The sequence below is a fragment of the Mus musculus genome, chromosome 6, assembly GCF_000001635.26.
Source record: "Mus musculus strain C57BL/6J chromosome 6, GRCm38.p6 C57BL/6J".
Classification (NCBI taxonomy): Eukaryota; Metazoa; Chordata; class Mammalia; order Rodentia; family Muridae; genus Mus; species Mus musculus.
This window is the reverse complement of record NC_000072.6, coordinates 114,035,662-114,055,216: the sequence shown is the minus strand read 5'-3', so window position 1 is coordinate 114,055,216 and position 19,555 is coordinate 114,035,662. Positions and strand designations below refer to the sequence as shown.

Here is a 19,555-nt window from a genome sequence, read left to right as displayed (position 1 = left end):
TTTTGCCTTTAAATTAAAACTAGGATCCATGAAATCCACTCCTTCTCTCAAGGGCTACCCCCTTCACTCAGTGTTGTCCATTTGTAAATGTTTGACTTATTTATCTTTGTTTTACATGTATGTGTGTTTTGCCTGTATGTATGTATGTTTGTATGTATGCATGTATGTGTGTATGTATGTACGTATGTATGTATGTGTACCACACAAATGTCTGTGTCAGAAGAGGGTGTCTGATCACCTGGAACTGGAGGTATGGTTGTGCCATCACGAGGATGCTGGGAACTGAACCTGGATACTCTGCAAACACAGCAAGTGCTCTTAATCAATGAGCCATTTGTTCAGCTCAACTCTGTTCATCAATGACTCTTTTGGGGACCCATTGATCTGAGGCCTTGCCTTTATCTTACACCAACTTCCTGTGAACTAGAACCCGTGTCTGTCTGTCCACCTCTGTGTGCCTGTCTTTGCATGTCTGATGCCAGCACTGGTTTGGTTATTAAGCATTTATAGTGAAACCTTTCCAGACATCCCTAGGCAAACAGTTTTCCTTCTTTGGTTTCAGTGTTGGATATGGCTCAGACCTGGATGTTTCTGCATTTTGCCAGTGCTGGGGTACTCTTGAAACCCAGGACGCTCGACAGCCTCCAGGGGCCACTGCTCCTGTGTTCTCATGCACCCTCAGCCCCCACAGAGCCAACCCACCTGGCCTCACCAGGATTGCTCTGTGGGAAGTGGAGCTGGAATCCACTTGATCTTTCTCCCGTCGCTGTGACAAGGGCGCCCGGCTCCGCTGTGGACGGCCATGCCTCACTGAAGATGCCACAGTGGAAAGCCATTTCCACTGACCCCAGAGATGTCTTGGCAGACTGTGGCTACCATTTCATTTAAACTGCACAAGGCCGCTTGAAGGGCTGCACTGCAAGTGTCTGTCCCCCTTAGCGGATGAACCAAGATGGCTCTGGTCTGCCCCGAAGCACAGCATTTCTACTATGGAGTATTCAAACACAAGTTAAAAATCCCCACAACCGGGCAGTTCATACCATGGGCTATCATTTCTGGACCTTATTAGCTCCCTTTCTCCTTATTAGACAGAGAACCTATGGCACTCTCCAGCAGGGTGATCTTAGCTAAGCCCCTCTGTCCATTTTCCCAGCTGTCACACTGCCTCTTAGGAGAGCAAGGTACTCAAGGCCCCAGGGAGGCCAATCTTTGAGCTTGGGCCTGGTACCTGGGCCTCTGGTCTTCCACCAGCACACCTGCCAGTCATCTCCTGCCCCTCCCACCAGCACACCTGCCAGTCATCTCCTGACCCTCCCACCAGCACACCTGCCAATCATCTCCTGACCCTCCCACTAATTGGCCCAATTCCCTTGCAGCTGGAGTTCCCACTGCCCACACTAGCATCTTCTCTCTCCTCCATCATTCCAAGGTCTCATCTAGTCCTCAAAACTCTCAGTGGATCTCCACTGTTTGTTTCTTATTATCATTGCAAGCTTTATCTTTGAAAGAACTATAGATTTAAGCACTGTGTAGAGGCCCTGGGTACCCTTTACCTTCTTTCCCTCAGTGGTAGCATTGTGAACCATGTTTTTCTGCTACTTTTGAGATAGAGGATTGAATTACAGTTCTGATGTGGATCCAGAGATCGGGGTTCAAATCCTGACTTCAGATCAAGGAGCTTGGCAGCTTATATTGCTCTTCAGAACTCCAGGTCTTTGAATGATTATGTCTAATAAAGGCACACCCCTTGAAGAGTCTTTGAAGCTTATATGAGATAATACAAAGTTCTCAAAAAAGACGTTGACATATGAGTGCCATAATAATGACTTGTAGTGGTTTAGCCTTGACACTCAATAATTAATAGTGATCTGGATGGTCTTGCCCTTCCTTGCCTGCCCTTTCCTGTCTGCAGACTTCTTTGCTCTGTCTGCACCAGTAATATTGACTCTCCTCCCAATTTTTCCTTGTAGTCCTCCCTGGCCCCAGGACATTTGCATATGATGTTCACCCCCATGCTCTTTCTGGGAGCTTCTTATCCCCAATACTTGTTCCTTCTGATTACTCTAGTCTTTAGTCCACACATTGCTTTGTCTCCTTTATCAGAGAGACCTCTCTCAGCCATACACCAACCCTGTAGGAGGTTCATTTCATAGGGCTGTGTGGGTTAGATTTCCTCCATGGAGAATCACTTCAGGATACAAACATCTAATGCAGCTGTATCTCGACTCTCTCCTCCATAGATTGTGAGAACATGGGAATCAAAAGTGCACGATCTTTGCCCATCAAAGTATTCTGAGAACCTGGCAAAGGGCGTGGCCTTGAGAAGATAGCAGTGAAGACTTGCTAACCGAATCACCGAACAAATGGTTAGAGAAAAAGGTGGAGAGAGGAGGAGCAATAAGGACTGTGGTGAATATTGATCATCAAACATTTACTGAGAACTTATTATGCACCTCAGGTATGCACTATCTCATTTAACCTACGGAAGTCCTTCTTTATCCTGCTGTATGTTTTCTCTCAGCTTTTCACCTGACTGATATGTTTATTTTATGTCTCATTTTTCTCATTCATGTAAATATAGGAACTCAGAACTTTTATCTTGTTTCCTCCTCTGTCTCTAGGGAAGGATAACCAATGCCCGGAACAGCACTGATGCTCGGTGGCTGGAGGAAGAAAAACCTAAGTGGATGGATCATCACAAGAAAGATGTGAGGGCAGTATGGCTACTGTGTGATTCTTTTAAATGAATTTAATTTTATTTGAGAATTTTCTACATGAGTAGTGTATTTACATCATTACACCTTCCCTCTCCCCTGCAACTCCTCCCATTCTCCCTCCCTCTCTTAAACTGTTGCTCTCTCCTGTAATTATAATATGACATAAATAAGTATGTATGTGTCGTAGTTAGAGCTACTATTACTGTGATGACACACCAAGACCAAAAGGAAGTTGGGGAAGAAAGGGTTTATTTCACTTGGAATTCCACACCACAATTCATCATCAAAAGCAGGGAGGGAAGGAACTCAAGCAGGGCACAAACCTGGAGGCAGAGCTGATGCAGAGGCCTTGGAGGGGTGCTGCTTACTTGCTTGCTCCCCATAGTTTTCTCAGCCTGCTTTCTTATAGAACCCAGGACCATCAGTGCAGGGATGACACTACCCACAATGGGCGGGGCCTGCCCCCATCAATCACAATAGAAAATGCCCTACAGGCTTGCCTATAGCCTGATCTTATAGAGAGGCATTTTCTCAATAGAGGCTCATCTCAGTGACTCTGGCTTGTGTCAACTTGACATAAAACTAGTCAGCATGGTGTGTGTATAAATCCAACCTACTGAGTCCACTTAGTGTTGCTTGTATGTACATGTGTTTAGGACTGATCACATGGAGCTGAAAAACCTATGGGGGGGGGGGCGGAACCTATCCCTAGCAAAGTCTCTCGGGAGCCACTAATTGCCTGTGGTTCTTCATCTGTGGCTTTGTGCCAAGCTTTGCATCCACACTGGGGTGCTAACTGTTGTTGCCATTGTTCGGGTCTCCTTTAGGTAGCCATATTGTTCCTTCCTGGATGTGTTCTGAGCCTTGTGTAGGAGTTGTATTGTAGATGTATCAGCTGGGGTGCAGCACCCCGTGGTCATTTGTTCTCTGCATTTTGACCAGTTGTAAATTTCTGCAATGGTCTCTGCCGGCTGTGCAATGAAGCTTCTTTGACAAGCAAGGGCTGGGAGCTACATTTACCTGTGGTTAGAAGGATGCAGTTAAGAGATTATGCTGGTTTGGGAAAGCAGTGGGTTCCTCTCTGAGATCCATGACCTCAGCCACTGGTCACTGGCTGGGTTTAGAGTACGATTTCCCTCCTTTTGAGTGTCCCCTAAACTCCGATTAGATGTGGGTGCCATCCGTGCACCCCGGGGGCATCTTCCAGGCTGGTCATTGTTGTGGTTTATTGGCTTTACATCCGGGTAAAACTTTTCATTGCTTTTCCCCTTTGGCAGCTTGCATGGCTCCTTCAGATACTACGGGAGCCATTCCTCAGGGTGGAGTCTTCAAGGTCAGTTCCTGCTGGATTCCTCCAAATCCTTTTGCTGAAGCCCATGGCGTCTTGAGTATGCCCTTTCAAGTCCTACGGTTGTGGGGCACGTGTAACACAGACCAGCTGTGGAGCAGGGAAAGAGGAGCTGAGGCTTACATGAGATTTCCGAAGTGGTAAAAAGAAAGAGGGGCATATGACTGGTACTCAATAAAAAACAATGTCCTGGGATGGTCTAGACTTAGCACTTAACATATGATAATGGCCTGGAATGGTCTATCCCTGCCTACTCTTCCTGCCCATAGTATCTTCTTGCTTCTCTAATGCTCTAACTTCGTCCTGGGAGGCCCCTACCTCCTAAGGGCCCTGACACCTCCCAATGACACCATATCTTAAGGGCCCTGACACCAAGTCCACAGTGCATACACCTCAGAAACACTGCAGGTGGGAGCCATAGTCAGAGGAAACTGAAAATTGGAGGAACTGAGCCAAGGTTAGGGCTGGACCTGGGCCTTTGAACCTAATAAGCCTTTGCCCATAAGTCCAAGTTCTTAACTAAGCTGACCATCTGGGTTGGATTTCCCCAGAAGCAAACCTGAGATGAGACACCAGGACTTTACTTGGTGGATGATCCCAGGAGAGTCCACAGGAGACAGGAAAGCAAGGCAGGGATAGCATCCTGGGTCTCCAGTGGCAACCAATGGATAACTTATCTCAGCGTTACCATGGGGGTGGCACTACAGCATGCATGCAGATACCTGCTCCATAGGCCACCATGAGGGTTGATCATGGTTCACCAACTCCCTGAAGGATGGCCCTCCGTCAGCATTGGCTTGGGGATGAGCCGCACCCAGAAAAAAGGCCTCCAGCACAGAGCTGTTGTACCTTCTGCGGAGAGAACACAGAGGGACCCTGGCAAGGCTGTTTTGGGATACCACACAGTCACACTCCCAAAAGCTGCCCCCTCTTCACCAAGATGACATTTAAAGGCCATAGACACGCTAGAGAGAAACCTTTTCCTCTTGGCAGCCCTCCACCTCCACACCCCACGCATCTCTTCACACTTCTTGTGACCTACAGTTCTTCAAGGCTCAGCTTAAGCCACAAGCTAGATCTGGCCTGGTCTAGGCTTATCACGGCTCTCTTGGGTTTAATCTTCTCCAAGTGTGAAAATTTTAAACTAGCTGATGACATTTAAACATCAAAGTATTCACACAAAACTCCAAATGTCCAACTTCTCCCAGCAACATTAAAAAGATCTAAGCTTCTATCCCCGCTTGGCCAGAGCCACAGGGAACCACATGGTATCTTCATTCAACAGGGCAGGTGACACTACCTGTCCTCTGAAGTCCTTACCCCAACCCTTCCTCCCTCACCCTCAAGCAGAGCTCTCAGCCAGCAGAGCCACTGAGGGTAAAACCCTGGCAGGGTCGTGTTCTTGAGGGCCTGCAGCTTGATCTTGGGTGACCCCATTCAGCTTCCTTTCCCCCCTCCAGTCACAGCTGGTCCCTTAATGACTTAGAAACTGTCCCTTGTCCCCAGCATTTTCTGCAGTCCCTGAAGTGACAGACAGCATTTCCTGTCCACAGCTGCATTCACTGCTCCTCCAGCCAACCTGGCAAATAGCACCACAGCCTGAATCCCGGGGTTCCCTGAAGTGGACTTGCCCCTTGCCCCATGAGATTGCTCCATCTGAACTTGAGGGACTGTGTTCTCAGACCTACAGTGCAGAATGGCCTTGTTTAATCTTACCTTCATGCACACAGTCTCTCTAAGCACAGTGTCTTTGAAGCCTGGAATCATTTTTCCACAGCCTGCTGGTCTATATATTCTCCCTCATGGAGAGCTATGTTCAATGCATGGTCCCCACTTCTGCATTTCTTCCTCTGAGTCCTCTTGTGCAGGCCCTCTTGCTACAATGGCCTGGGCCTGCCTTCCTAAGCGTTTGGCTTTGGTGCAACCCTGAGCCATGTGGGACTGTCCTCTTCCAAGTCCCACCTTAGGGGAACCACACTATGTCTACACACCTTTGAGTCCTACCCCCACACAAGGTCCACTCACTGTGGTGGACGAACACAATGGAAAGTAAACAGATGGGTGACCTCAGCCTGGGTCCCTCAGCTGTGGCCACCTAGCCACCTTCCCTCTCCAAGTCTCACCTCACATCCTCACCCTCCACACCTTCCCCTCTGTCACATGTTGCTCCCGATACTTTGCCCTCTCAAAAAAAAAACCAAATAAATAAATAAATAAATAAATAAATAAATAAAAACACTCTGGGGCAGCCAAGAATCAGGCAGCCCCCTGTTCAGTGCAGAGACATTGTCTATAAAACTGTAAAATAGGGTGAGTGATGATTTATCATTTATTTTCATTGTTATAAGGATTAACATATTAATTGTGAGAATTAATGAGTTTCATGGTGGCATTTCCATATGTGTATATAACATGTTTCCATCGTGCTTGGCCTTTCCAAGCAAGCCTGACATTTCGTCATCTGTGTTCAGTTTGTTCCTTTTATTTAATACTTTCCCCCTTCCTCGGCTTCCCCTCTACCCCCCCCCCTTTCCTCCTCCCTACCTCTTTCCCTTTCATCTACTTTTCATCCTCTCCTTCAGTTTCACTTTTAACTTTTTTTTTTTTTTTAAAGATTTATTTATTTATTATATGTAAGTACATTGTAGCTGTCTTCAGACACACCAGAAGAGGGAGTCAGATCTCGTTACGGATGGTTGTGAGCCACCATGTGGTTGCTGGGATTTGAACTCTGGACCTTCGGAAGAGCAGTCGGGTGCTCTAACCCACTGAGCCATCTCACCAGCCCCCTTAACTTTTTTTTTTAAATAAACGAAACAAGTTCTCACGGTGCGGAATGTGGCATCACACAGCCCCAGCTGGCCATGACCTCACCAGGTATCCCAGGCCAGACTAGAGCTCACAGTGACTTCCTGCATTGGGATCACAGGCACATGCCACATGCCAGCCTCTTCATTTTCCACATATGAGAGAGAAAACATGTGATTCTGTCTTTCTGTATCTTGCTTGTGCAGAGCATTGATGACATTGCTCCACTTTCCTACGGAGGACCAAATGTCAATATTCTTTATGATTCAATAAACTGTTCCCCCAACACACACATACACACACACACACACACACACACACACACACACACACACACACACATGCGCACTCATGCACACACACTCATCTGTAGGTGAACACCTAGGCTGACCCAATATCTAGGCTGCTATGACTTGAACTATAATGGACATGCATGTGCAAATGTCTCCTTTGTATGCTGACCTCATTTCCTTCAGTTATATTCCCGGGAGTGGCATGGCGCTGTCATATGGTATTTCTATTTTTAGTTTTTTAAGGAAGCTCCCTACTGACTTCCATGGCAGCAATGGTAATTTACATCCCCACCAAAAAATCTGTAAGGGTTCATATTCTCCACATACAGCATTTGTTACTTATGTCTTTTATTATAACTTTTCTCATTGGATGAGAGAAAAATCTCACTGCCATTTTGATTTGCCGTTCTCTGATGGCTTAAGAATACTGAGTGCTTTTGTGTGTGTATTTTTTTTTAAATAATTTTTACCTCTTGGCTTGAGCTGTAGCTATTCCATGTATCTGCCTACTTGCTGATTGGATTATTACAAGAATCTTGTTGTTAAGTCTTTGAGTTCTTTCTATATTGTGGCTACTAATCCCATGTTAGATGAATGACTAGCAGACTTTCTCCCACTTCTTTCTGTTCCCTCTTGTGCATTTTATGGGGGAGTACTCTCCAGGGAAATTCGTGGGGGACAGGAGCTGTGTGGAGAGAGAAGCAGAAGGTTGGTGCAGCCTAATACTATGGATGCACTGGCTGAAATACACCCTTCAGTGTATTACTACCTACTGCCTCCCACCAGCTAAAGCCGAGGTCTTCTGGAGAAGGTGCAAGCAAGAAGAATCCAGTACTGTGGAGCCAGGCCTGGGGGAGCCTGCCAAGTGGACAGAGGCCTGGTGGGACCTGCCTTGTGGAATTTCTGGGCGGATGAGACCAGCCCATGTCTTTACCAAGGACAGGGCTGGGGATGCAGCTTGGTGGTGCAGTACTTGCCTGCCATGTTCAAGGCCCTGGGGTTGGGGGAGTGGGGGGGGCAGAATCTAACTGAGAGTCAGAGTACTCTGAATGCAAAGTGCCCCATTGTCTCAGGTATTTAAACACCTGTCCTCAGTTGGTAGTACTGTAAGGTTCAGCTTAGGAGGTGCTGCCTGGTTGGAGGAAGTGCATCACTTGGCCGGGGCTCTAAGAGTTAAAGGTTTCCTTCTCTGCTTTGTGCTTTCAGTTCAAGACACGAGTTTTCAGCTCCCAGTTCCTGCCACCATGACGGCCACTGGTTGCCATGCCTCTTCTCTGCCATGGAGGACTCTTACCCCTCTGGAACCATTAGCAGATGGCCAGTTTCTTCGTTAAGATGCCTTGGCTGTGGTGTTTCATCACAGCAATGCAAAAGCAACAGATGCAGGTGGGAACTGAAATGTTGCAGCTCTTTCTTGGAAACCCAGCTGCCAATCCACCCCAAGGCTCCCTCGGTGCCATTCATTGTTCTTCAGAGTTAATTGGCCTCCTCCTCACTTGGTGTGTGTTGTTGTTTTTCATGTGTGTTCTGCGCGCACGCACGTGCACACACACAACACACACACACACACCACACGCACACACACACACACACACACACACACACACACACACACACACACATACACATGACCAGAGAAAATGCCATGCTCATAAAAAAAAATCCTCCCAGCTCTGAAATGTACAGGGTGGGATGTCCCTCTTTCTGTTCCATCTTTGCTGGTGGCATTTGGTACTGTGAATATGTCATCCTGACTTTTTTTTTCCCTACCCTCAAAATCCCTTAAAGGGCAGGGACTGTCTTATAAATTTCTTTATCCCCAACTCAAAAAAAAAAAAATGTCCACTTAGCCCAAGAGCCAGATTGTCCCAAGTTCTACAGGACAGGATGAGGTATGGGCTGCACCTTTCCAGCCTCCCCTGCCACCCAGAGCCCCAGTCAGGAGCCCAGCCACAGACCCAAGATTTTAGTCACCAGTATGTCCTGGTGGAAGTTCTCCAGGTAGGTGAGGTGAAAACTCACCTTAGAATTCACTGTGAAAGCAGGCTCCATCTACTGGGTGTCTGACATCCTTCATTACGGTACCACCCGCTTTCTGCACAGTAGGATTCTCTGTGAGTGTGTGCACATGTTTGTGTGTGTGTATGTACATGTGCATATGTGAGTGTACATGTCTGTATGTGCATGTTTGTGTGCATGCTTTTGTGTGTGTGCAATGTGCACACGTGTGAAAGTCAGAACAATATCATGTTTCTTTCTTTACCATCTACCTTGTTGAGAGCCTCTCTCTCTCTCTCTCTCTCTCTCTCTCTCTCTCTCTCTCTCTCTCTCTCTCCTCTTGTTCTCTCAGTGTTATCTTCATATGCCAGACTAGCTGGCATCTGAGAAACACCTGGCTTTAAATGAGTTCTAAGGATTTGAACTTGGGTCCTTGTGCCTGCATAGCAGGTGCTTTCCCCATTGAGCTTTCTCCTCAGGCCCATAGTAGGATTATTATATTGTGCCTGTGTAGTTACTAATTTCATCTGACTAAAACAGTAGCATGCAGGCATTGCGGGAAGTCAGGAAGCTGAAGGCAGCTTTAATTCTGGCAGGACAAAAGTACAGGGAGAACTCCCTCGGCTGTGGGTATATTTCTCTCCAACACACACACACCAGGACCATCTTCCTCTACTGAGGAAGTCAGGGATGCTGGGCATCCCAGCTCACCCTGAGCGTGCTTTCTCCTCACTCTGCTTCCTGGTCCTGCAGACAGGAGCACCCATTTCCCTCCTGCCTTCTAGTTCCATCTCCCAAGAAGTCTCCAACTTTCAGGAGTCTGTCAGGGCCCTATTTTTAGTGGAGTGAGACTTCTGCGGGGTGTCCAGATTGGCGCACTTCCTCTTTACCAGATGGGCTGCTGCAACCGTGAAGCCTACTGCGTCCTCAGTTCCCGCTGTGGTCACCTCATGTAACCTTTGATAGTTCTGCAACCTCACCCTGCCCAGCGCCAGTCCACTCCCAGATTCAGAAACGGAGGTTCAGGGAGGACCCCTGACTCCTTGTGACCCACTTCCACATGCAGTAGGGAAGTCTCATCCCAGCCCCTCAGCTTGCCTCCCTCCATCAAGGGGGCATGGTGTTTCCTTCCTGACACTCCCATGATCCTTTGTGCCTTTGAGATGTTCAGGACCACAAACTACCAGAGAGGAGAGTGCGAGTATGTCTATGATGTCAGTCCCAAGCATTGAGCTGCCTCCTAACCAGGGCCATGAGCTGCCAGCCTAAGGACCCAACAGCACTTACCACAGCTGTGCTCATTGGTGCCCCTAAAGTGGTGCATTTTAAAAATTTGTTGATGGCATTTAAAGATCAAGAATGCTCATATAAAAATTCAAACGCCCAGCTTCTCTTGTAAACTGAAAACACACTAAGTTCCTATCGGTGCTTGGCCACACTCAAATGGAGCTGTGCATTGCCCACCCCCAGATACCACAGTCTTCAGTGTGCCTTATGGACTCCCTGCAGTTAGTACCCGATGCTGGCTCGCCTTGAAGGCAGCATTGCTATCTCATAGGAAAAGTCCAGAACAGAGAGCAGGAAACCCCAGTGAGCTCACCCCACTGGGAATCCCCTGGTCCTCACGGGGGTTTGAGGCTAGCCTCCCGTTTTCCATCGTACCTCCCAGGTCATCTTGAAAAACTCCAGCACCTTAGTACGCAGTTGGTGCTCAGAAGGAGCTGTGGCTGAATGCTCCTCAGATGAGGCCAAGGAATGTGTGATTCCTCAACCAGATGAACCAGTCGATTCAGAGGCTAAGAGCAGGCCTCTGGCCCCATGGAACTATAAGTCACCACTCTGCCTCTTGACTCCTGACTTTTGTTTCCTGAGACAGAATATCACTATTGTAGCCTAGGCTAGCATGAGACTTTGTAGCCTGGGCTGGCCTCCAACTCATTAGCAGTCCTTCTGCCTCAGCCTCCCAAGTGCTGGGATCACAGGAGTGAGTTGGGGTTTTATTTGTTTTTTGGTTTTTTTTTTCCTCTTCCCAACTTGGCTGCTGGTTCCTGAAGATTGTACAAGAGACAGTTGCTAAGTCAGTGCTTTGACACCCAGACTGGGGAGAGACTGCTCAAGAGAGGAAGAGACAGCTCCATAGAAGGGCAGCATGGCACAGAACTTTGGAGAGCGGTACTGAGGCCAAAGGGAAGGGTGTGGAAGGCATTGGATGGAGTCCTGAGGTGTGGGGCTTCTGGGTTACTATTGCTATGAAGAAACACCATGACCAAAAGTGACTTGGAGAGGAATGGAGAGGAATGGCTTACACTTCCATCTCACTGTTCATCTGGGAAAGAAGTCAGGACCAGAACTCAATCAGGATAGAAACCTGGAGGTAGGAACTGACACAGAGGCCAGAGGGGTGCTGCTCACTGGCTTGCTCCTCAAGGCTTGTTCAGCCTACTTTCTTATAGAACCCAGGGCCACCAACCCAGGGATGGCATCACCCATAATGGTCTGGGCCCTCCCACATTAATCACTATTTAAGAAAATGCTCTACGGGCTTGTCTATAGCCAGATCTTACAGAGGCATTTTCCTGATTGAGGCTCCCTCCTCTCTGATGACTCTAGCTTGTATCAAGCTAACATAAAAACTATCCAGCACACAGGAGTACTAGGGAGCTACCTCAAGGCTTTGCAGTAGGACCAGCATGATCAATGTCTGGCTTCAAGGCTCAGCAGAGGTTGTGAGAAGCTGCAAGGACTGAGAGCAGGTTCTGGGGAAGCTCCAGAGGGCTGTGCTGACTGGTGAGTGGGCTGCTTAGCAAGCCCACCACCGTGTCTTCACCTGGGACGGGGGAGGCGAGAAGAGATAGGCGTGGATGTGGTATTGGTAAAGAGATGTCCTCTCCGCGCCCAGGGATGGTGTAGAAGATACAGGTGTTGCCTGCCAAGTGTGGAGTGTGGATCAGCGAGAACCTAGCCCTGAGCCAAGCCGAGCCTGGGGATACCTTCAGTCACACCTAAGAGGTCTCCACCTAATGGCTGGCTCCCAGCCCCCTCTCACTGCCCTCCTAGCTTAAACCCTGCATAGAAGTAACCATTGCTCCACCCCAGGGCTGCTGAGCTCAGGCCTGGTAAGTTTGGGCCCATTGATGGTGTCAAGGTCCAGAGTGTCCCCTGAAAACAGATATCCCAATATGAGAACTTCAGGATCTGCCCAGTGACTGACCCTCCCTCACTCAGGAGACTAACCAGGGGAGGTCAGTTACCCTTGCGGGGTGCATCGGGTGGGGGCCCACCTTCTATTCGCCTGCCTTCTGCGAGGAGTGCATTTGGCTTTTTATAAAGCCAATAAATAAATAAACAAGCGGGCATGATTAATTGATGGCATGGCGCGGACCCAGGCGCTGGGAGTCAGTGGCCTGGCTTTTGCAGGCTCTCAGCTTTTCTGCGACTTGGGGCCTGCGCCAAGGAGGGGAAGCCTAAGTGGGGAGGTTGTTTCCCAGGGTGCCTGGGGTTTTCAACTTGCTTCGCAGACAGGGCCCCTTGTCCTGGACTCAGCCAGGCCCTAGCGGGGCCACAACAGAAGCTGAGGGCCAACCATTGTCCTTTCTAGGAGTGTCAAAGATCTCAAGGCTAAAACCTTCAGTGTCGTCGATCCAAACAATCCCCTCCAAAGCTGGCCTCCCCGCAGACACCTCACCCTTAGTCACCCACGGGTTTCCTTGGGGGGTGAAGGGGTGGGTGCTTCTGACCCACGAGAGATGGGGAATGTTTAGGGGCTCTCAGTGAGGGGTGTCTGGGGAAGGGGCTACGGCCAGCAGACAGAGATGGAGCTGGTACCCAAGGAGGGAAACGAGTCCTCATGGCCCACCTGCGTGAGTGGCGGGGCGAGCGAGGGCGGTGGGGGGGGGGGGGGGCGCTGTCCGAGCCGAGTTCGGGGAGGGCCCGAGGGGAGCGGGGGAGGAGAGAGCGGGAGGAGGGAGCGGCGGGCGGAGCGCAGTGCAGCGGCGGCGGCGGGAGCTCGGGCGGGCGCGGGGCGCAGAGGCGGCGGCGGCGGCGGGGACGCAGGGCCGGGCCGGGCCGGGCGCGCAGCAGGGGCGGCGGCAGCGGCAGCGGCAGCGGCGGCGGCGGCGGCATCGTCGCCCCGGAGCGGGCGCAGGTGAGGGTCGGCAGGACCGGGCCGGGGCCTCTCTTCCCCGCTGCCCGCACGGGCTCTGCCACCTTTCCCGCGGCTTCTTCCCTGTAGCCTGGGGGACCCAGCGGCCTCGGCTAAAGCCAGAGCTTGGCCAGGGGGGCCCCGGTGTCCGCGGTGTCAGCGGTGACCTTGAGCGGGCACTCGGCAGCGGGCGCGGCGCGGGGAGGGGGCGCGCAAACTTTCCGGAGCTAGGGGCGTTCAGAGCGCGAGGACCCCCATTAGCTTGTTCCCCCAGATATCACCCGCCTCCTGCACCTGGCTTCCCCCTCAGTATTCGATAGGGCTGTGCTTCCGTAGTCTGGTGCCCCTGCGCCCGGGATGCTATCTGAGCTGTGAACAGAGGCAGGGACAGGCAGCTTCTCTCCCCAAAAGTGGCTTCCCGGTGTGCGAGAGAGCTTTCTACCCTATGCTCTGTGCATCTCAGGCCTCGCCTTTTCTGGGCGCCCTCCATCTGCCCACAGTTCCTCCCCAAGCTCGCATGGGTCCCCCACCTGGTGACAGGAGAGCTCCAAAGCTCGGAAGGCCAGCTGATTGTCACTAGAGCCGCAGTGTGGGTTTTCAGCCCCACTGCACAAGCTGTTTGTGAAAGTGGCCTTGGGCCAGTCTGTCTTTGGCCCTCATAGTGGACCACTGTGTTTCTGGACACCTGGGTTCACCCTGGGCCTGGTCACCCCAGAGAGCCTGGTCACCCCAGAGGAAAAGATATTTTGGCCATAGGGGGTGCCCTTGCTCTAGAAACACAGCCTCTTAGATCATTACCCTTGGAAAAGGGACATGAGGCCCAGAGAGGGTGAGCCAGCTTCAAGGTCACACAGCCAGGAGAAGATGGAGAACTGAGCCTTCTTCCCATGATTTATTTGGCTCCTATGAGAGAAGGTTCTGGATCTAGGATGTCCTGCTTCTCATTAGCCCTGGGTCTCTAACAAATCTCTCTCTCTCTCTCTCTCTCTCTCTCTCTCTCTCTCTCTCTCTCTCCTTATATGTAATAGTCATTAGGACTATTTTTGCCACAATGCTTAGTACGCCGTCTGTGACCAACCAACCAACCACCCTTGGTAGGATTCCTTTCTGTGCCCAGAACTGGGAATTAAAAAAAAAAAAAAAAGCCTGGCTCCCTCCTTCCACTTCTGGGTTCTAGACTGAGGTGGGCTCTCCCCTGTGTCCTAATGGACGGGTGGGGACAGCACCTGCTGGGCCTGTGTCTCTTTGTGTCCTGTTCTGTAGAAATGAAGACCCAGCACCCTCAGGAGCCTGCTGCTCCCAGTGGGACTGTGGTCTCCTGCAGCCTCCAAGGAAGAAATCAATACTGATTCCCAACTGGGACAGGAAGTTGGGTGCTGCTGTGGCCAGGGGCGGTGGGGAACACACTCCTGCTCCCCTCTACTAGGCATAGGCTCACTCTTGCATCTGACCTACTCTGCTTACCTCAGAGAGGCTATCCCTCCTGCTTCTCCAGTGGTGCTGGCAGCAAGGTCTGGGCATGGAGTAGGGACTGGGGCTCACTCACTTACAGACTCACGTACACAGCCTTGATCCCTGCCTAAGAAATACTGGAAGTCACTCACAGTTTCCAGCAAGGCACATTCCTGCCAGAGGCCAAGCATGTCTCAGACCTGGAGACATATTCATTCATTTGATTTTATTAACTACATGCTAAGCACTCCTTAGTGTGCCAGGGGCACATTGGTAAATAAAAATAGACCTGGCCTCAGCCAGCTAGGCTGGCTATATAGCTTCTCATTTAAACTGAGGCTTTTGAGGATAAGCCATAACAGTACCAAGGCCAGGCATAAACCAGGAAGACCCAGTCCCACTGGGACATGGGCTGTCCAGCCTGTGGTATTCACATGCCAGTGTCCAGAGGTAGCCGTTAAATGCTAATGGCTTGGGGTCAGCATCTGGTTTATCCCTCACAAACCCACAAGATTGGCATTACCATATATGTCATATCTATGCAGCTAGTTAGGAGTGGAATTGGAACCTTTCTACTCCTTTAACTGCTGTGCTGTGCTGTGCTTCAGAGATGAGGACTACCAGAGCCTGGGGTACTCTCATCTCTCTTATAGACACTAGCAGGTGGCTGCCAGCCAGCAGCACAAAGGCTGTGGTGGATATCGACCTGACCTGGGGTTGGGGGATGATGAGGGTAGTAATAGCTACCTTATTAGGGCTATTTTGCATTGGGGCCTGCTTCTGCATAGAGAAGTCAGCGGCAGCTTCCTGGAGGAGGGGACTTTTGACCTGGACTTTGATGGGTGAGTTAGGAACTTGACAGACTGTGGAAGTTGGTGGGGGAATCTGCAGTGGCAGCATCTCCGCCCCAGATGCTCAGCAGAAACTGTGACTATTTGGAGGCAGCACCCCCAAAGTAGGTCCAGGACAAGACTCAAATCTGGAAGAGCAGAGAGCTATCAGAGGTTCAGTGTCATGAGGGCAGGCAATGGCTTGTGACATGTTCTGGTTTCAGAAGGACCGGCAAAGGTCCAATAACGCTGTATTTGGGAAACAGAGAGAGAGGAGTGGAGACGAGGCTGTATTGAGCAGAGAAAGAAAATCAGCGCAATGGAGTATCCATCCAACAGGGCTTTTCTTTCCCTACATCTATCCTGTGGCCTGCCTGCAAGGTCACACAGTCAGTGGGTGATATAGGGTCACTGCAGATGAAAGGGGCCTGTATCTGTAGCAGCGCAGAGGTGTCCCCCCCACCCCAAAGCAGACTGACCGCCAAGAAGCGAAACACTAACCTAGCAGAGGCCCAGGGCTTTTAGCAAAGTACTTTGAAAATAAGAAACATGAGCACTATAAATTAAGTATTGCCCATTTGTTCAGCCCCATACAAACCACTTTAACTCCCCTGCTCTCTGTTAACCTCAGTTGCCGTATGAATCTGAGGCTAATAAAATGCACTTTAGTAATAACTTTTTTTTTCTTGGAATCTTCAAGAATTCTGTCTTGCCTCTGTCCCCTGCTCTCCAGCTACGTCAGCCATGAGCCAAGCAGAGGACTGGGGCTCACTGGGGCCTTAGAGTTAGAAAATCTGAATAAAAATATCTGGGAGGTAGGAGAGAATCTTTCTTTAAAAAAAGAAAAAAAGAAAGGGGAGAGCAGAGGTAGACATGTGCGCGTGCGCTTGCGCGTGCGTGTGTGTGTGTGTGTGTGTGTGTGTGCATGTGTGTGTGTGTGATTAACCTGCTGAGCCATCCAGTCCTGCAGTTCTTATCAACTGTAGAGGCCCACTGTTTTGTTTAAATTGGATCCAAATATGTAGCTGATCCTGTGCAGGGGTAGGGGAGAAATGGGAGGTAGAAAGAAGGGGAAAGACAGATAGGAGAAAGAAAAAAAAGGAATGTGTTTAAAGCAGCATTGGAAACAAGGAGGCAGCTCAGTGATAGAACATGTGCTTAGCATGTATGAGGCCCTGGGTACACACACAGACAAACATACACTCACACACACACTCACACACACACACACACACATGCATCCATTCACACACACACACGCATGCACACACATTGCACGCACACACGAACACAGGCACACATACCAAATTTAAATATAAAGCTCCTGCCAGGTGTCCCCAGCTGTGTGAGGCATTTCCCCGTGTTTATCTATTATCTTCCCAGCGATACTATGGAGCAGGCGACACTACCGCTGGTTGAACTCTATTCAGGTGTGGTAAGCCAAAAGGTAAGGAGAAGGCTGCTAGTGAAAGTCGAGTGTGTAGCTCAAGGTCTCAAGGGGTGGGAGCCCTGTGCCAGGCAGGACATCCAAAGAAGTGTCATTGGCCAAGAAGTGGAACACGTCGGTGGGGAACAGGCTTTGCCGTGGTCTGCCTGGGAAGGCAGGTGGGCTTAAGAATTGTCTAGTCAGGGCCATTTCAGTAGGTTTGGGAGTAAAGGAGATGCTCCTAAGTTCTCTTGCTCCTGGCCCCAGACTGTAGGGCAAGGGAATCCTGGCCCAGAGAACAGAGTTGTATTAAGGAGGTAGCGGGCATGCAGGCTAAGCTAACTCGTTTACTGTCTCTATGATTGAGCGCCCCTCACAGGGACTGTCTTTCCAGTGAAAGACTCAACAAAGCCCAAAGAAGTGAAAAACATAAAATATAGAAATCAAAAAATAACTATTATTATTAGGATCTACAGTGATAGATAAGGAAAGTGAGACTCAGAAGATTTCAGTAAATGCCCAGATACCTCCAAAGAGTGTGCTAGGTAGAAGGCTTGCTGGGTTCCTGGGTTCTAGGAAATGGCAGGTGTTGAGCCCTCACAAATATCATCTCCCACACACATACACTCTTACAACAGTTGGAGGAATGGCAGAAGACAGAAATAGAGCCTCCCAACTCCCCTCCCCCCAACACACCCCCAGATCTACAGGTTAACATGCCTGGATTCAGTCAGCTTTTGATGAGAAATATTCAGGGGAAAAATTATATCTGAACCTGTGCTGGTTTTTCTCCTTGTCATTATTCCCTAGACAATACAATGACAACTATTTACATATTATTTGCATATTAGGAGATATTACAGGTGAAGAAGTCGGAAGGGAACAGGAGGATGTGCGGGGTGGGAGGGGAGTCTATGCTAATACTGAGCAGTGTTAGACAATGGCCTTGGGCACCTGCAAATTTCCACACAGTGAACTGTCCTGGGTACCAAGGGACAGCTGTGCCATTTGTCTTCCTGATGGCATAGAAGTGGAGTTAGAGGGCAGGACTGGGACAGGCTGAGGAGAGTCCAGGATTAGCTTTCTGACAGACTCCTTCCCTCCTGAGAGGAGGAAGGACAGCCAGTCTCCTTCCCAAGGACCAATAAGGGAAGACTCTGCCTCCATAGAGCAGACCTAGGAAATGGACTGGAAAGGTCAGAGGGAGCTTCAGAGTGGAGTCTCTTTACAAAGAAGGATCCCTGGGGAGTGAGCAAGGGGCAGGCGTGTTCTTGCTCACCTGGGAACCCCTTCCTGGGCACAGTATTGTGCCTGGCTAGGCATCTTGCGAAGTGTAAGGATAGGATGCCCATATCTTCTTTCAGAGTCTCAGAGAGCTCTTGGCTCAAGACACAGGAAGCAGAGGAGAAGGCATAATGGGGGTGTAGGGGTGCACTAAAAAGAAAGCGTTCCTCCTTGCTCCAGCCCTAGCCCAAATGCTATAACTATTGTAGCCTATCACTGAGGTGAGATTCCAGAGCCTGACCCACTTCATTGTTCAGAAATCAAATGTGGAACTGAATGGGGCTAGTGAGGTGGTCCCTTGAGTAAAGTACTTGCAGTACAAGCCCAAGGACCTGAGTTCAAGTCCCAGCATCCACATAAAAGTTAGCCTGGTAATGCACATCTCTAAACCCAGTGCTGGGGAGCAGAGGCAGGCGCGCACACGCACACACACATACACACACTCAAGAACATGCACATGTACACACATGCACATGCACACACACACACAGGCACACACACACACACAAACACACACATCCATGGGAGAAAAGAAAAAGTGGCACCATTCCTTTTATTATGTTCAGCTTGATAAAATGACTGTGGAGGTGGCTGGCCATGGCCGAGGCAGAGCAGGTCAGGTTAATGTGTCTCTGTGCATTGATAGACGTGTACATTCTTGCACATCTGTTTCAACGCTGAACTGTCTTTATGTCATCCTGCCAGGAAGTGATTCAGGTCACTGAGCAGTGTGGCAAGAGGATGCCCATGTGCCCATGGGTATTTCTTCTGCATGCAAAGCCAAAATAGACGTTGCCCCACTGTGGCTCTACCTATATCTCCATAGCCAGCATCTTCTGCTCTCTCTGGGGTCCATTTGCATAATCTCACAGGTTCACGCTCCTGACCCCACCCCTTTGTTTAACCTTCAGATACTTGACCTCACTGTTTCTGAGTTTACCAAATGAAAGAGCTTTAGGCAGAGACAGTGGCAGAGGTGTGGGGGCTGGGGATCTTGCCTGGAAGAGGACAGTAAACCCCGAATCTTGTCTCACGTGACTAGGGAAGCATGCCCAAAGAAGGTGGATCCTGGCTGCAATTCCATATGTATTTTTTCCTCTTTTCAAAATAAAAGTAGTTCTGTCTCCCCCTGGCTATAGAGATGTTATGTAATGATTATGTAAAATTCAAATGGTATCAAAAAGTATAAGGAAGAAAGTAAAACTCAGATGAAATGTGGTGAAACAAAGCTCGCTCCTGCTAACCTTCTGTCAAATGT

At 49.6% G+C, this 19,555-nt stretch overlaps 1 protein-coding gene and 1 long non-coding RNA gene across 15 annotated transcripts in view; one reads left to right on the top strand and one right to left on the bottom strand.

The window, feature by feature from the left end:
• Positions 1-2,949: 2,949 nt before the first annotated feature.
• Gm15083 (predicted gene 15083) overlaps positions 2,950-19,555 on the bottom strand; it is a 47,512-nt gene continuing 30,906 nt past the window's right edge. The window contains exons 1-3 of one of the 2 annotated variants that reach the window (NR_167896.1): positions 13,836-13,898; positions 4,788-4,917; positions 2,950-4,155 (exon numbers count right to left, since the gene is read on the bottom strand). This is a non-coding gene — a long non-coding RNA (predicted gene 15083). Of the gene's footprint in view, positions 4,156-4,787; positions 4,918-13,835; positions 13,899-19,555 lie in introns of those variants that run through there. The other variant, NR_167895.1, reaches the window with a different exon arrangement.
• Positions 12,604-19,555, top strand: part of Atp2b2 (ATPase, Ca++ transporting, plasma membrane 2) — a 298,783-nt gene continuing 291,831 nt past the window's right edge. For 10 of the 13 annotated variants that reach the window (XR_868849.2, XR_868850.2, XR_001785094.2 and 7 more), the window contains exon 1: positions 13,224-13,308. The gene's annotated coding sequence lies outside the window, so the exon portion shown is untranslated. Of the gene's footprint in view, positions 13,025-13,136; positions 13,309-19,555 lie in introns of those variants that run through there. The other 3 variants (XM_030255121.1, XM_011241162.3, NM_009723.6) reach the window with 2 other exon arrangements.